Source organism: Marmota flaviventris, chromosome 9, assembly GCF_047511675.1.
Source record: "Marmota flaviventris isolate mMarFla1 chromosome 9, mMarFla1.hap1, whole genome shotgun sequence".
NCBI classification, from domain to species: domain Eukaryota; kingdom Metazoa; phylum Chordata; class Mammalia; order Rodentia; family Sciuridae; genus Marmota; species Marmota flaviventris.
The window spans coordinates 67,225,434-67,240,161 of NC_092506.1; the positions used below are offsets into that span (position 1 = coordinate 67,225,434).

Genomic DNA, 14,728 nt, shown 5'->3' on the forward strand with positions numbered 1-14,728 from the left:
CAAAGTTATGCAAATCCTATGCTGAAGACATACTTGTCGCCCATATTTTCCTCTACTACCTCAGCTCCCAAGCCTATAAAGGGATTGCAAAGTAAACCATCAGATTCTGGTTTAAAAGATGAAGGAAACACGGTTTACCCTACTGCTTTTCATGTGTGACAAAAGCCATGGAATGGTATAAGCCTTTGACTCTGTGACCCTACTCTCTAGGAATTTGACTTAATAAAATACTAACATTGCACAGAGCATAAGGGTAATTGCTACAGTTTTGTTAAAAATTAAAAATAAACAAGCCAAACAATTTGAACTGCTTAAATAAAGTATGTTACATTAAAACATGGAGACTCTAGTTAGCCAATAAAAATGTTGTTATAGCTGGGTGTGGTGGCACATGCCTGTAATCCCAGTGGTTTTGGAGGCTGAGGCAGGAGGATTGCAAGTTCAAAGCCAGCCATAGCAACGTCATAAGCAACTCAGTGAGACCCTGTCTCTAAATAAAACACATAAAAGGGCTGGGGATGTGGCTCAGTAGTTAAGCGCCCCTGAGTTCAACCCCAGTACAATAAATAAATAAAGAAAGAAAGCTGCCACAGCCAGGAAAGTTATAACATGGATAGATTTGTATGTTTTATCATTAAATCAAAATTAGCATTCAAACTATTTTAACTATGACTTCAATTTCTCTACATTCATAAAAGTCCCAATATATAATCTAAAATGTAGTGAAAATTATTTTATTTTTGCTTTTCTTTATATTTTCTGAATTGCTGTAATGAACACATATTATTTAGGCAATCAGAATAAATATGAAAGTTAGGGGAAAAGCTGAGACAAAGTACCAAACACATAAACCATACAGGACTAAGCACATATATATTTACATTGTTTCTTTAGACAAGATGCTTATGGAGAATTATTCTTTTGGCTCCCTGGGATCTAGGGCATGTTACTTTTCATTTTGGCTCCCACAGCTGTGTGTGAGCACAAAGCAAAGATGGAGTCATTCAGTTTTCTGTTACAATAAGTAAGGCTGATGGACATGTAAGAAAGTAGGTAAAAATTGGCCCTTTAGATCTAAAATCAACATTGATTTACCCTGGTAGACTCTTGGAATCAAATCCATAAGGAGGTGATTTAAATCTCATTGTTCTTTTATTTCACATGTTAGAGTTAGGGATATAAGAGAACTTGGTGGGACTGGAGCAACCAAAAGCTTATTAGAACCCAGGCAGAGAAGCTGTTAGAACAGGATAGATAGCTGAGCACTCAGGTGAGGATCTGTACCATTGTGAACTTATCTAATCTCATTTGCTTTCAACCTCTATCACAGTTAAAAAGTGAATTGGCATCCTAAATTGAGTTCCTTGTTTGTGTTGTCCAATAATCTCTATCTTAAATTCCTAATCCCCTCTTTCCCATAATTGTAACTTTTGATTTGGAAATATGGGTTATGTAACATGCCAGTCTGCACAAGGGTATAATTTCATCAGAAAAAGGGACCCAATGAAACAAATTCTAACAAAACTGGAAATGACTTTTCTAAGAAAAGAGAAGATATTTTTGTTTTAAGCATTTGAAGCTAGTTTTAAATAGACTTTGCATGCAATGTTGCTGGTTCTTTTGGGGCTGTTGATTTCCATGTTGAACCTTACCCAACAAATGCACAATGATGGAAAAGGAATGACCATCTTCAAAGGGCCCACAGAATACCAGAGGTTTTATGGATATTAATGCTTGCAGTGTTGAAAACTTAGACAATATTGTCCCATTTTATAGGGCAGAGAACTGAGGCTCCAAAAATAACTTGCTTATGGCCAAATATATTATACCAAAAATACCAAATAGAATCATATATGAAAGCCAATCAGATTCTATTGAAGGAGAGTCCTTGGAAACCAAAACTGTTCACTACCACAACATCCACCCTACTACTGGAACATCTGCTGGACAGAGAGCTCACTACCCCACATTCAAGATCATTACAGCCGGGAACGGTGGCCTAAGCCTGTAATTCCAGCGCTCAGGAGGTTAAGGCAGGAGAATCCGAGTTCAAAGCCCACCTCAGCAAAAGCAAGGTGCTAAGCAACTCAGTGAGACCCTGTCTCTAACTAAAATACAAAGTAGGACTGGGGATGTGGCTCAGTGGTAGACTGCCCTTGAGTTAATTCCTGGTACAAACAAACAAACAAACAAACAAACAAAAACACCATTCCATTCACTGTAGAACTGTCCTCCCGCAGTTCCTGTTGCTACTGAGCACTAGTTCTGACCCTAGGGCAAACGCTGACCCTTCCTCTCTACCCCTGCCCCCACATAGGAGGTTTATAGGCTTACTACCTTATTCTATTCTACCACCACACCCCAAAAGAAGCTTTGGTAAGAACAGGATATTAGCAGCAGAACCTGAGAACTCTCTCTAGAAAATAGAACCTCTCCATCCATCCCTGACACCTTGCTAACCATGAAGATGGAGACTTCACAGGCCACCATGCACACCTCCCCTACTCACTTAAGGACACCAGCTGGAAATAAAAACTTCCCGGAAGTAGCCCCCTAAAGCCACAAGAATATCTATGCCCTAAGTCCTGTCTGAACAACCCGGGGACATTCAGGTTCTCAACCCTTCACAAGGACCTACTACTGCAGGCAAGGCATTGCTGAGAGCAGGCAGGGGTTCAGTAAGCTCAGACTGGTCCAACCCCACTAGGTGGAAGGGTTGCCGGTCATCACCCTCACCAGAGAACAGATTCTTTCTCATTCTCACCATTCCCTTACAGAATCTAGAAATAAGGGAATTCCGTTTTCATGCTATCTGGTTTCGCCACAAACCTCCCCTCCCCAACACACACACACACACACACACACACACACACACACACACAGGGCGCGGAGGGGGGATGCAGGACTTGCTCCCATTGCCACCACCTGTGAAAACACCCTTCGTAAGTTTGGCAAGGAGAGCTCAGCGGGAAAGCCGAGCGGGAGGACGCCTGGAGCACACCTGGGGTCTGGAAGAAGGGGCTCCGGCGGCCGAAGGGAGGGAAGCACCGCGGGGTCCCCAGCCCTGCTGGGCTCAGGGCTGGAACGTGGCGGTCTCCGCTCGGGTTTCGTGCCCAGGCCCCGCCCACTCGTCAGCCCCGCCGGCGCGGACCTCAGCTCAGGCCAGGTCGGTCAGACGCTGGCAGATAACGCGAAGGGGCCAAGGCCAACCCCGGAAGCCCGGGAGACTGCCAGAAGCTGGGGACAAGGGCCACGTGGGGCCACCGCCAGAGCTGGAGAGGGGGGATCAGCGGCGGTGGGAAACAGGTTGCCGCCGAACCCATCCCCCCCCCCCGCCTGTCCTCCCCACCGCGACCCGATTCCCGCCCTGCCCCGGGAGCGAACCCGGCCACCTCCTGGGCTTCCTCCTCCTTGCGGGACCCAGCGTCCGGGCCGGAGTCCCTCTGGCAGCCCGGGTAAAGGCGCCTTCAGCAAGGTCAAGGCGCGGCCGGCCGGCACCTGGGGATTTTTCCCAACCGAGCACTGGCTTTGCAATCGCATTGTTAAGGATCATGGCAGCGGCAGGAAATCTGAACGGCCCCACAGGTCTACGCGAGGGAGGATTTATTTTACAGCGCCGACCACACTCAGACCCGGGGTCTCAGGGGGAGGGGACGCGGGGTTTCAGGACACTGGAATGTGGCAAAAACAAAACACTTCCTACCCTTGCACACCATCAATTCTGACCTCGCGGAGGGAGTTCAGGGCCACTGAGTCCCAGACTTCAGTTCCGGAGGGCTCTGTCAGAGCTTGGGGTGACTTATCCCTCTACAGGCGAAAAACAAGATTTAAAAACACTCTACTACTGTGGTTTCTCTATCACAGCCCGTCAACGTGCTACAAGGCTGCGGCGGCGAAAGAAGGCAGAGAGATGGAGAAAACAAACGTAGGAGAAGCAAAACTGCTGCGGAAGCCATACCCGCGTTCATCCCCATTCCATCCCCATTGGCGCCGGGCAAGCCCAGGAAAAGGCACATAATGGTAGCCGCTCCCGGTAAAGGCCAGCAATCTACTTGCTAACCCCTCAACCCTCGTTAAACTGGTCGGAATGTCTGGGATCCCTGGGCATCTCCAAAAGGGACAGGCATCGCGGGCAGGTTTCTAGACACGTGAAGGGCGCTGGGTGTAAAGATCGGGAGGGGCACCAGGAGAAGCCAAGAAGAGAGTCTTTGGAGCTCCCCAGAGCACATTTTCCTAAAACGCTGTTCCCTGGAAGGCCTTCCAACACCCCCAGGGAAGACTCTAGGCTCTTAGAACTCAAAGAAACCCGAGTTCTGACCGGCTCTTCTCAGATCAACCCTGAATCCCCACCCACCCAGTCCCTGGCTCAGTAACTGGATCTTTGGGGACAGCAATATCAGCACCCAACATCCATCGCAGAAGTAGGCGCCGGGGTACAAGACGTCCCCCGCTCTCCACTCCCGAAGTAGAAGCGCCCCGGGTACTTACATTCCCCAAGCAGGAAAACTTTCAGGCTTGTCTTTCAAGAACCGGGTGCTCGCATCACAGTTCTGGGTTATCACTGAGGCAGCTTATATAATTGCCCGAGATGCCGTTCGGCAGCTGTCCCTCCGGTGCGCGACCGCTTGGCTCAGCACATGGGCACCCTCTGGCCCCGGAGCTCGGGATCATGAGCGTGCCCCACCGGCGCCTTCTACAAAGCAGCAGAGTGATCTCCTGGGCTAGTCCAACGCCAAGTGTGCGCGTAGGTTCCGGCAAAACCCCGGCTGCCTCCCTGCTCCCCTTTCGCTGCGTTGGTGGCTTACGGTTAACTGCATCTCTACAAACCTTCTCGCCAGGGCTTGGGGGTGGGGTGGGAGGGAAATAGGGACTGAGTGGGTGATTGGTGCAGTTCTGATAAGGGCTCCGCACCCAGCTGAGCAGTTATACTCCTGTCCAAATGGACTAGGCTGCAGAAATCACCTTAACATCTCACCGAGGAAGGTGAGCCAATTTCCAAAGTTAGAGACCACGCAGTTGAATTTCCAGTACTTTCCAACCTCGCCTAGGCGGGGGCAGGGCAGAGAAAAGGCGGACAGTGGCCAGCAAAGCCCACGGTACTGACCCGCCAAGGACTCACTACTTGAGCCACCCTTCCACCCTTCGCCCAAGTAGTTGGCTGTGTATTCTTCGGCTGCACACACACACACACACACCGCGCCACCACCTTCCCGTCTGCTCCTCCAGTGTAAAGATTGCAGTTTTATATAGCAAGGAAAATGACTAAGGAGCCTGGTGATCACATTTCAACACAGAGCACCTTTCCCGAAACTGGAGGTGCGAGCAGTTTCACACACTCACACTCGGGAGCCCCACAGAGGTCCACCCGGCGGCTATAGCCTCAACTTGCTCCTAGGCGAACGTGAACAGCACTGCCCAGCTGCCGGCGAGACCAGGCAAGGATAGGCGACGCGTGGATTGCAGAAGGTGCGGAGCTAGGGTCGCGTCTCCAGGCTCTCGACTCCAACTGCAGCGCACAAGGGGCCGCTGAAGCCAGCGCTCGCCCCGCAGGGTAGGCTGCAGTCCTGGAGCCCGGCGCCGCCTCGCGGGCTCCTCCAGCGCCCGCCGGGAGTCTGAGGCGGGCGGGTCTGCAGAGGGGCTGCGGGCGACTGGGCCGTGGTTTGGCGGGGAAGGAGAACCGGGCGCGGCAGACAAACCTAGGGCGCGCCGCCTCCTTTCCACCCGCGTCCAAAGTCCCAGGCCCGCGCCCACATCTCTGCTGTTCCCCAACCCTTCCTCTCAGGCTCCAGTCCGCGGCAGGCTCCGAGGGCTGCGGCGGCGGCTCCGGGCTCCAGACTGTCTTGCCTTGCCGGCAACCCGCGTCCCAGCCTCTCTCCCTCCTCCCACCCTTGGTGAGGGCCAGGATAGCGAGCAAGCGTCTCCAGGAGCCCTCGGCAGCCGAGGAGCTACCCGGTCCTGCGAGCGCAGAGGGGCCACAGAGCTGGCGAGGTGCCGCCGCGGTCCCTAAGGCGCTTTTCCGTAGAGCGGATCACGCCGCCTTACCGTGGCTGCAGGCTGCCACCGCCGGGGAAGCGGGGAGGAGGGCGGCAGGGAGGCAAGGCGCCGCACTGGTGGCTCCTCTACCTCTAGGCGGCACGGCTCCTCGGCTCCGCGAGCCGGAGCGGGGCGCCCAGGAAGGACAGGTCCCGGCTCTGCGCTCAGCTCCAGCGAGACCAACAATAGCTCCCGCGGGGAGCGGAGCCCCAGCGAGCCTCCAGCCGCGCGCACACGCCCGGCTCCCGCTCCCGGCCGCTCCCGGCCGGCGTCCCTGCCAGCACTGCTGCCCCACATGAAACAGCTGCAATCCCGAGGCTTCTGGGGGGTTGGGGCGGGTGTGTGCGCGCGCGTGTGTGTGTGAGTGTGTGTGTGAGTGAGTGTGTGTGTTTAATAGCTTCCCTCCTCTTCTTCCCCTCCCTGCCTGCTCGCCTGCCTGCCTCCGTTCCCCACCCTCGCTCTCTTACACACAGAGAGGGCGAGCGACACACACACACACACACACACACACACGCACACGCACATGCAGGTTACATGAATGGGAGGCGGGAGCCAATCCTAGGAGGCCCGGCGAGCCACCGCGCACAGGCGTTTGGAGCAGGGCTGCACCACAGCGCCGGGGGGCGCCACGCAGGCTATGAGCATCTTTCACCAGTCCACTCGCCTGCTTCTCCACTCACCCCAGTCTCTCTGTTGTCTCCAATATATTTCCCTCTCCTTTCCGTGCTCTCCGCTTTCTCCATCTCTCTTCACTCCTTTTAATCTCATTTTCTTTCTCGAATTCTCCAAGCTCTCTCAGCTCGGTATTTTTCTTTGTGTCCTCTTTTACCTTCCTTGCTTTCTTCCTAGCCCCCCTTCTAAAACTTTCTCCTCCCTTGTCCAGCCTTTTCTCTGTTTCTTCTCCTCTTGACTTTGGTTCTTTTCCCTCTCTTTTACTTCCTTCTCTTTTTCCTTGTCTCTTGGTAGTGCTGTCCGGTCTCCTCTCGGTTCCCCAAGTCTGTTTGGGGCCCTTAGCCTCTTCCTTGCCTACCCTCTGGATGTTAATCCACACCCCCAACACTTTTCCAGGGATGGACTCTCAGTTGCTACTGCAGCATAGTCAGTTGTTATTAAGAGCTGAGAACTTGAGTTCCTTCTTCAGGCATGTAAGATGCCCAAAGAAAGGCCCTTTTTCCTGGGACAACTTCCCCCCAAACCACAGTAATAACTACAGAAGTGTGATAATAATCATTGAAAAAAAAATAGCAGTGAATGTGGTCCAAGTGATTTCTTGGTCCAAATGCATGTCTGTATGATGATCACCAGCACATCACCAAGGGAAGGACATTTTTATATGATGAAATAGGCAACTTGGTGTAGTGGCAACTTACAAAGGTTTTAGAGGGAATCCAGAAGAATTCCCAGCCCAAGCTTACTGTATGTTCACTGTAGGACTCAGTGCAAGCCATTTTACATCACCCAGCCTTAATTTTCTGAACTGTAAATCAGATTATACTTATCCCACTAGTATGCTGAGGATTAAAAGATAAAATTATAAAAAGGAAACACTGGACATATAGGAGATGTTCAATTAATAAGCACCTACATCTGGTTGGTCACAGATTACAAACTTGAGGTACTGGATAACACTTTATTATCTCCTAATTGAAGTAGAAAGGCAGAGATGGGGATAGGAATGTGTAAGAGGTTTCCTCAAACCCTGTTAAATCTTTACAATAAGTTAACACCAGTGACAAAGCCTCTGAAACTAAAATGTCAAGTCTCTGCCTTTGGACAGTATTTACCAACTCCATGTCCTTACTACATACATCAAAGCTGGGGACCATCTCTGATTAGCAGTCAGATTCAGTTCTTCAACAAATATTTGTTGACTATCTACTCCGTGGTAGGTGTGTGATGAGTTCTGGACATTTTAGGAGTGAGGAAAATGAATCCTGCCTTCTGCATTCACAGTGTCCTGGACTTGTCTCATGAATATATCAAGAGAAAAAGAGACATATAGAAGTGCCATTTGTTTAGTGGGCAAAAATCTTTAAAAAATGTGAGGTCCCTGGCAGGGAATATAATAAAGAAATCTTTAAGAGAAAATTTTGGAAACAATTTTTGGGCTACGTACTTCGTTTGACTTATGAGAAAACTAACACCCACAGGCTAATGTAGTGGGTGAGAGCATGATGAGAAACAAAATATTTACACAGTATTGAACTACCTCCTCACAAGATACTGTTCAATTCAAAGGGGAAAATAGTAGCTTCAGAGCAGAGAAATCTGGCAGATTCCACCCTAATGAAGAGATTAAAATCAGGAGCATCAGGAATGTGACAAATAGACATTATGATGCACTGAGAAGGACATAATGTCACTTCTATGGCATCTAATCATCAAGACATATCAGACAGGCCTGAAGAGGACTATTCCACAAAATAATTAATGAATGCTACTTAAGAATATGTAAATTTTGAAAGACCATTCCAGAGCAGTTCAAGAGTTAACAGTTTAATTGTTTGACAATAAATGGAACTCATGATTCTACATTGGATCATTAATGGGAAAATTGGCAAAATTTAAATAAGGTCTGTAGATGAGGCAATAGTATATATCTATGATAACTTCCAGCCTTTGATGGCCATGTAGGGGGACTATCCTTGTTTTTAGGAAATGTGGAACTAAAGTTTTAAGAGGTACAGGTGGGAAAAGCTACAACACCAATCCTTGCCTTCAAAGACAGACATGGGTATGCTGGGTTCCTGCCTAAGGAATAGGTAGAGTGAAAGCAGAGCAGTGTGCTTAGCCTAACCTTTGGTGGTAAGGAAAGACTTCCTGTAGGAGGTGGCATTCAAACTGAGATTCAAAGGCAAGGAAGTTAAGTAGACCATGAAAGGAGAGAGATTGCTTTCTCAGTAGAGGTAAGAAAGAGTATACAAATAATATGGACAAAAGCATAAGGCTGGCATAGCAGCAGAGTCAGGCATGTAAGGAAGTGTGTGGGTAGAGTTAAAAGTAGTAGGTAGGGTTGACTATTGAAGAGGCCTGGAGGAGGCCAAGGATCCAAACACCTTGAAAGCTCAGTTACTGGGGTTGGAGTGGGGTAGAGAGCTGTTGAAGACTTTATGTCAAGATGTGATCTTGAGCATATTTGAAAAAGATGAGAAATAGATAATTTGGCAACAGTGTGGAGAAATGGATTAATGATGGTAGCTTTGGAAGACCAGAGACAGGAACCAGTTAAGTCAGTTAGGTAAACCAAGGTAGTTGCCATGAAAATGGATAAGAGAGGAGGTATAGTAGAGAGAACAAGGATATACAGTGGGCAAATTTTGGTAGCTGATTAGATAGGAGTAGGCAAGGAAAGTCCAAAGTAACATGCATTTCTCAAGCTTTGGTGTCTTAGTGGAGGGTGGCACTCACTACTTATTACATTATCAAGAGAATTCAGGAGGAAGTCAAAGTTTTAGAGGAGAGACTAAAGTTGATTGTTACTATGTTGTAATCTCATCCCATAGCTGACTTGAGAATCTTCTGTATGTCTACTCTGTCCCATAGGAAATAATTGTAAAATTCAGCCTGAGACCTGCCAAACAGCCAGCTAGCTCTATGTATTACCTCAAAAAGTAAGAGATTAGATCTATTAGTATATAATTTATGAGAATGATAACAGAATTGAAATAGCCTAAGATAAAGTAAATTGGGGAACAGCCTTTGTTGGAATGTTATATAGCCACTACAAAGTATGTCTTTGCCTAGTTTTTCATGACATAGAAAATGCCAATGTTATCGTGTAAAATTTTAAATATAGAATCCAAAATTTCTAATTACATAAAAATCCTCTTGTAGAAAGATCTGAAAAAGCAAAATTCAACATGCCAGATATTAATAACGGTTGCCTCTAGGTGATGGGACTGTGAGTAATATGAATTTTCTTCTCTCTCTCTCTCATATTTTTAACTTTTTCATGATGCACATTCATGACTTTTGCAATAAAAATGGAGAACTGTCATTAAAAATAAAGACATAGCTCTGACCTTCACCTTCCACTTGATCCCCTTTCAGTGTACCATTCCCACTCCCCCTGGAGAGTAACTACCTTTGAAGGGTTGTTTTTTTTTTTTTTTTTTTGAGTTAAATTCAAAGGTATTTAACAAATCAGGGGAAATAATCATCTGGGCTAGAGAGGGGAAAAGGGCGTTTTGAAGGCAGAAATGTTATTAGAGCTGTTGAAACTGTATATATTAAAGATGTTTGCATTGCCCTTATTGATTCTGTAATATGTTACAAAGAAAAGAAAACATAGAGTGGGGCCAAGAAAATGTGAGCCTTTAAAGGGCAAATTTTAATTAGGAAACATATTTATTTGCAAAAAAAAAAAAACAAAAAACAAAACACTTCTCTTCAGAGTCCAGCAGTTACAACAAAATTGTTTCAGGAAGGAAGTATTTCAAGCAAGGAGACACAGAGGGGCAAGGGGCAATGCTTCCTGCCTGCTGTCTGATACTACATCAAATACACAAGCTTGTTACAGAGGATTTAGACACCCACTGATAAGCGCCATCAAACTTTCACAATGAGAGGGTGAGAAAAGTACCGCCAGAGGATGTACTTAGTCTTTGGAAAGGTTGCTGTAAATAGCTCCCTGGTAAGGTTTCCTCTGCATCGTGATTTTTCATCTCATCGAATGGTTTGCCATGTGGATAGGCTCCCCAACCCAAGTAATAATAGCAATGTATACAAGCAGAGCCCATTCACCTTCCCACAGGGCTTCCACATCTGTTGACTCCCTCAGTCCTTCACTCACCTGACAGGGATCCTGTGAATTCTAGTTTGCAAGGAAGTAGGGGGACCCAAGACCATCAAAGGGGCTCAGCAGGGGCTACAACTAAGCAAAGAACAGGAGACAATTCTTGGAGAGACTTTTGTGTGGCCCTGGATCCTCCACAGCATGTCTGTTACTCATGGACTCCAGTGATAAATGGGGAGAGAGGTGAGCAAACTGAGGCCTGTGGCTCAGGCTCAGCAGGATGGGAATTGAAACTCAGCTCTTCAGAACTCCCAGGCCACTAGCCTTTCCCAGAGCAACACCATTTTTAAAACCCAGGAGGAAAAGTGGTGATTTTTTTCTTGGGCAGGCTGATTCAGTCTAACCTGTAAGCTGTCTCTCTGTGAGGTTTGTCTAACCTTTGAGCTATCTTTCTGTCTTCTGGGAACTCCAATGATTAGATTCACCATAAAAATTCTCTGTTAGAGAAATAGTTGCATCTTCTCCTTCACCCCACTCCTCACTCCTAATGTTCAGCAAAGTGTCTGTTTTATAGGTTTTTAGTAAATATTCTTTTACTGAAAGAAGAAACAAATACTAATAACAATAACTATCATATATTGAGCACTGCACTGAAGACCAAGCAAAGGGCATTATGTCATTTAAATCACAGCATACAATTAAAGGTGGTAGCTAATTATTGTACCTATTCCATGAGTGAAGAAACTGAGACTTAGAGTAGTTCAGCAAATTATTGAAGGTTATATATTTAATAGGTGCCAAAGCTAGTTCCATCATGGATTGCTCCTTGTGTTGGATGGACAGATTGAATTAATGATGAGCTGAGTGAGGTGAGCTTTTCATGAATGGTCTATTTAGTCTTGTCTGGAGTAGGCCATTACATTATTGAGCGCTATTTCCTTCATTGCATGTTTCATAGGCTTCAATTACTTGTTTATGCATTTATTTGTTTTTTTATCTTCTTCCCAACTGCCATATAAGACGTAAATTCCATGAATGGAGATGCCAAGTATATCTTGGTCACTGTTGTGACCCCCAGAACCTAGAACAGTGCCTGACATAAAGTAGGTGTTCAATAAATATTTGTGAAATGAAAAACGAATGCAGCTCCCATTGATCCTGTGCAGTGGAGAGCCTGTGAGCACACATGCATAGGTACTTGTGAAGCTGGGTGTTTTTCCTTGAACTCACTCCATCTCCATGCCAACCATATATTATCTGCCCTGCAGAGCATGTGGTCCAGGCAGTAGCGCTGAGATTCCAATGAGCACGTAATGGCTCTGATGTCAGATTTTGTCCCTCCACTGACATTTGCTCCCAGATAGCAGGGACAACACTGATCAGAAAAGAGCAGCATCTGTTCTGGTCAAAGGTGATGAGCTGGCAAAATTCTGTGGTGAAGCATCCTCTCTGAATAGGTTAGCCCCTGCTTTCACAATGCAGAAGCACCACATGATATTGCTTGAATTCTGTTTTCCTTCTGTGGGCTGCTGGTAATGAATGGTCTCCTCAGAAGTTCTCCTAACACTTTTCTCTGGCATGGGCCATGTCGTGTGAAACTCTCCAAAGAGGATGCATCTCAACTGAGGCCTCCATTCCCACCAATTTCCATCATTGCTCTTATCATTATTTGCCTAACAGGCTTCCTTGCCACACCTGTGGATGCATCTTTTTCAGACATGGCAGATCAGGTAGCAGGTGTTGGTCTTTTGCAGAGCTAAATGAATTCCTTTCCTAGGCTTGGGAGTGTGCAGCATTTATTAGAACCGCATATTGGTCCAGAGGACCGGGGCTGAGATGATCAAGAATGAAACAAGAGCAAACTAAAAGCTACAACAAGGGCCTCTGCTAAAGTTTCAAACTCTCTGTGGGGTGATTCTAATGAAGTTATATGAAGCATGTGGTGGACAAATGCTTTACAAATATTCATGCATTTAATCCTTACAGTAGTCCTGTTCAATTAACTCTACTACCCCCAAATCAAATTGTAATCCAACATTTTCAGATCTTATCAGTTTATAAGACTACAGAAGTACACACTGTTCAGTTAGGCACAGTACTTTTATCATGTACAATGTATGTTGGAAATGGATATATATATATATATATATATATATATATATATATATATATATATATACATACATGACCATTTTTGTGGATAAACATACATATATTCACATTTTTTGTTTATAGTTACATACTATATCATTATATGGATGTGCTATAAGATAACTGTGTGAATTTAACCATAGGGTTTACAATGATTATGATAAGATTTATATTATCAAAAAATCTCAGGTAAACAACTTAAGACAAAACACATAGTAGCTGCTTAAAAATGTTAAGTATGCAAATTAGATTATCACTCTCATGTCTGTTGATTGTTTTCATTTTTTGTTTTCTTTTGGGACTAAGGATTGAATAGAGGGGTAGTTTACCACAGGCTACATCTCCAGTCATTTTATCTATCTATCTATATATATATATTTTGTTGTTGTTTGTTTGTCTGTTTTGTTTTGAGACAGAGTCTCACTAAGTTGTTGAGGCTGTCCTGAAACTTGTGACCTTCTGGCCTTAGCCTCATGAGTCACTGGGATTATAGGTGTGTGCCACTGCACCTGGCAAGTCTGTTGATTCTTAAACAAAACAACCCATGGGAAGTTTCAAATCAGTTGGCAAAAGGTGTACATTTCAATTCTGTACTGAAGCAATTGACAAACCATGCATGTGGCAGGAAGGGAAAATTAGATCCCTGTCCCTTCATAGTATCTCTTTAAATTTTTTTTCACACTTATTTTATAAAAAAAACCCAAAATATGAAAATTCTATGAGTCATAGGTGACAATTTTTATGATTTTGGAGATGAAGAAGCCCTTTTAGTGTGTGACATAGAAAGGAAGCAATCATAAAGAAAAACATCAATAGATTTGACTATGTCAAAATTTTAAATGTTTGTATATTTAAAAATCTAAAATAAAAATCAAAAGAACAACAAAATGTCTGTGAAGTATTCTATATATAAATGAAAAAGTTGCTATCATCCTTAATATATAATGAGGTTACAGTATAAGAAAAACATATCTCAAAAGAAAAGTGGGCGAAGGACAAAAACCTAATTTACCAAAAAAGTACAAATCTCAATGTATTTCATATGTTAATAACTCCAAGAAATGCAAGATACAATACTGAGTTTTTGTTTCGTTTTTGCTTATCAAATGAGAAAACAAGAGAGAATACAACACGCCCAGAAAACAGTTATTTTTCTTATATTCCTCATATGTGAATATATTAACAACCTTTCTTGAAGAGAATTTAGCAGTTTTTATAAAATACTTCCATTGTGTGTATCTTTCTACATTTAATTGAGTTAACCAAAGAAAATAACCATGGAACTCAAAGACTTATATAAAGGGTTTCATCTGTGTTTGTAGCAATAGAGGCAAACTGGAAACAATCTAAATATCAACCAATTAGCATATGATCAAATGTATTATGGCACACAATAGAATGATGGATCTTTATTCAGTCACCATAGATCAAGGTGCACAAAAATATTTCATGAATCGGGAAAATAGCCACCTTATCTATAATAGTAGGAAGTTATCATAGATATATAGCAAAGGTATGTGAGGTGAGGTTAGCAATAAAAATATCTTGATAATGAAATTAAAGATAATTTTTAGTTTTCATTTCTTTCTTGTTTTTAGTATTTGCCAAATATCCATAATGAGTCAATTTTATTTTAGGTTTAAGAAAAAAATTGCTAAAATAAAAAATAAACCAGATGGTATAAATTACAATATAGTAAACTTTCTACCATTCTTATGCGTGGGTAGAATAATGATAACATTATTTACATCTGTTGAGTGCTTTACAATTGACAAAGCATTTATTATCTTCCATGATCATCACAACAGC

General features: G+C 44.6%; 1 protein-coding gene across 11 annotated transcripts in view; it reads right to left on the bottom strand.

The window, feature by feature from the left end:
• The window catches only part of Tenm4 (teneurin transmembrane protein 4), a 753,505-nt gene that overhangs the window by 705,733 nt on the left and 33,044 nt on the right, over nucleotides 1-14,728 (bottom strand). For 8 of the 11 annotated variants that reach the window (XM_071616552.1, XM_071616550.1, XM_071616538.1 and 5 more), the window contains exon 1: nucleotides 6,043-6,419. The exons of 1 other annotated variant lie outside the window; for it this stretch is intronic. The gene's annotated coding sequence lies outside the window, so the exon portion shown is untranslated. Of the gene's footprint in view, nucleotides 1-4,488; nucleotides 5,124-6,042; nucleotides 6,420-14,728 lie in introns of those variants that run through there. 2 more of the 11 variants (XM_071616548.1, XM_071616539.1) reach the window with 1 other exon arrangement.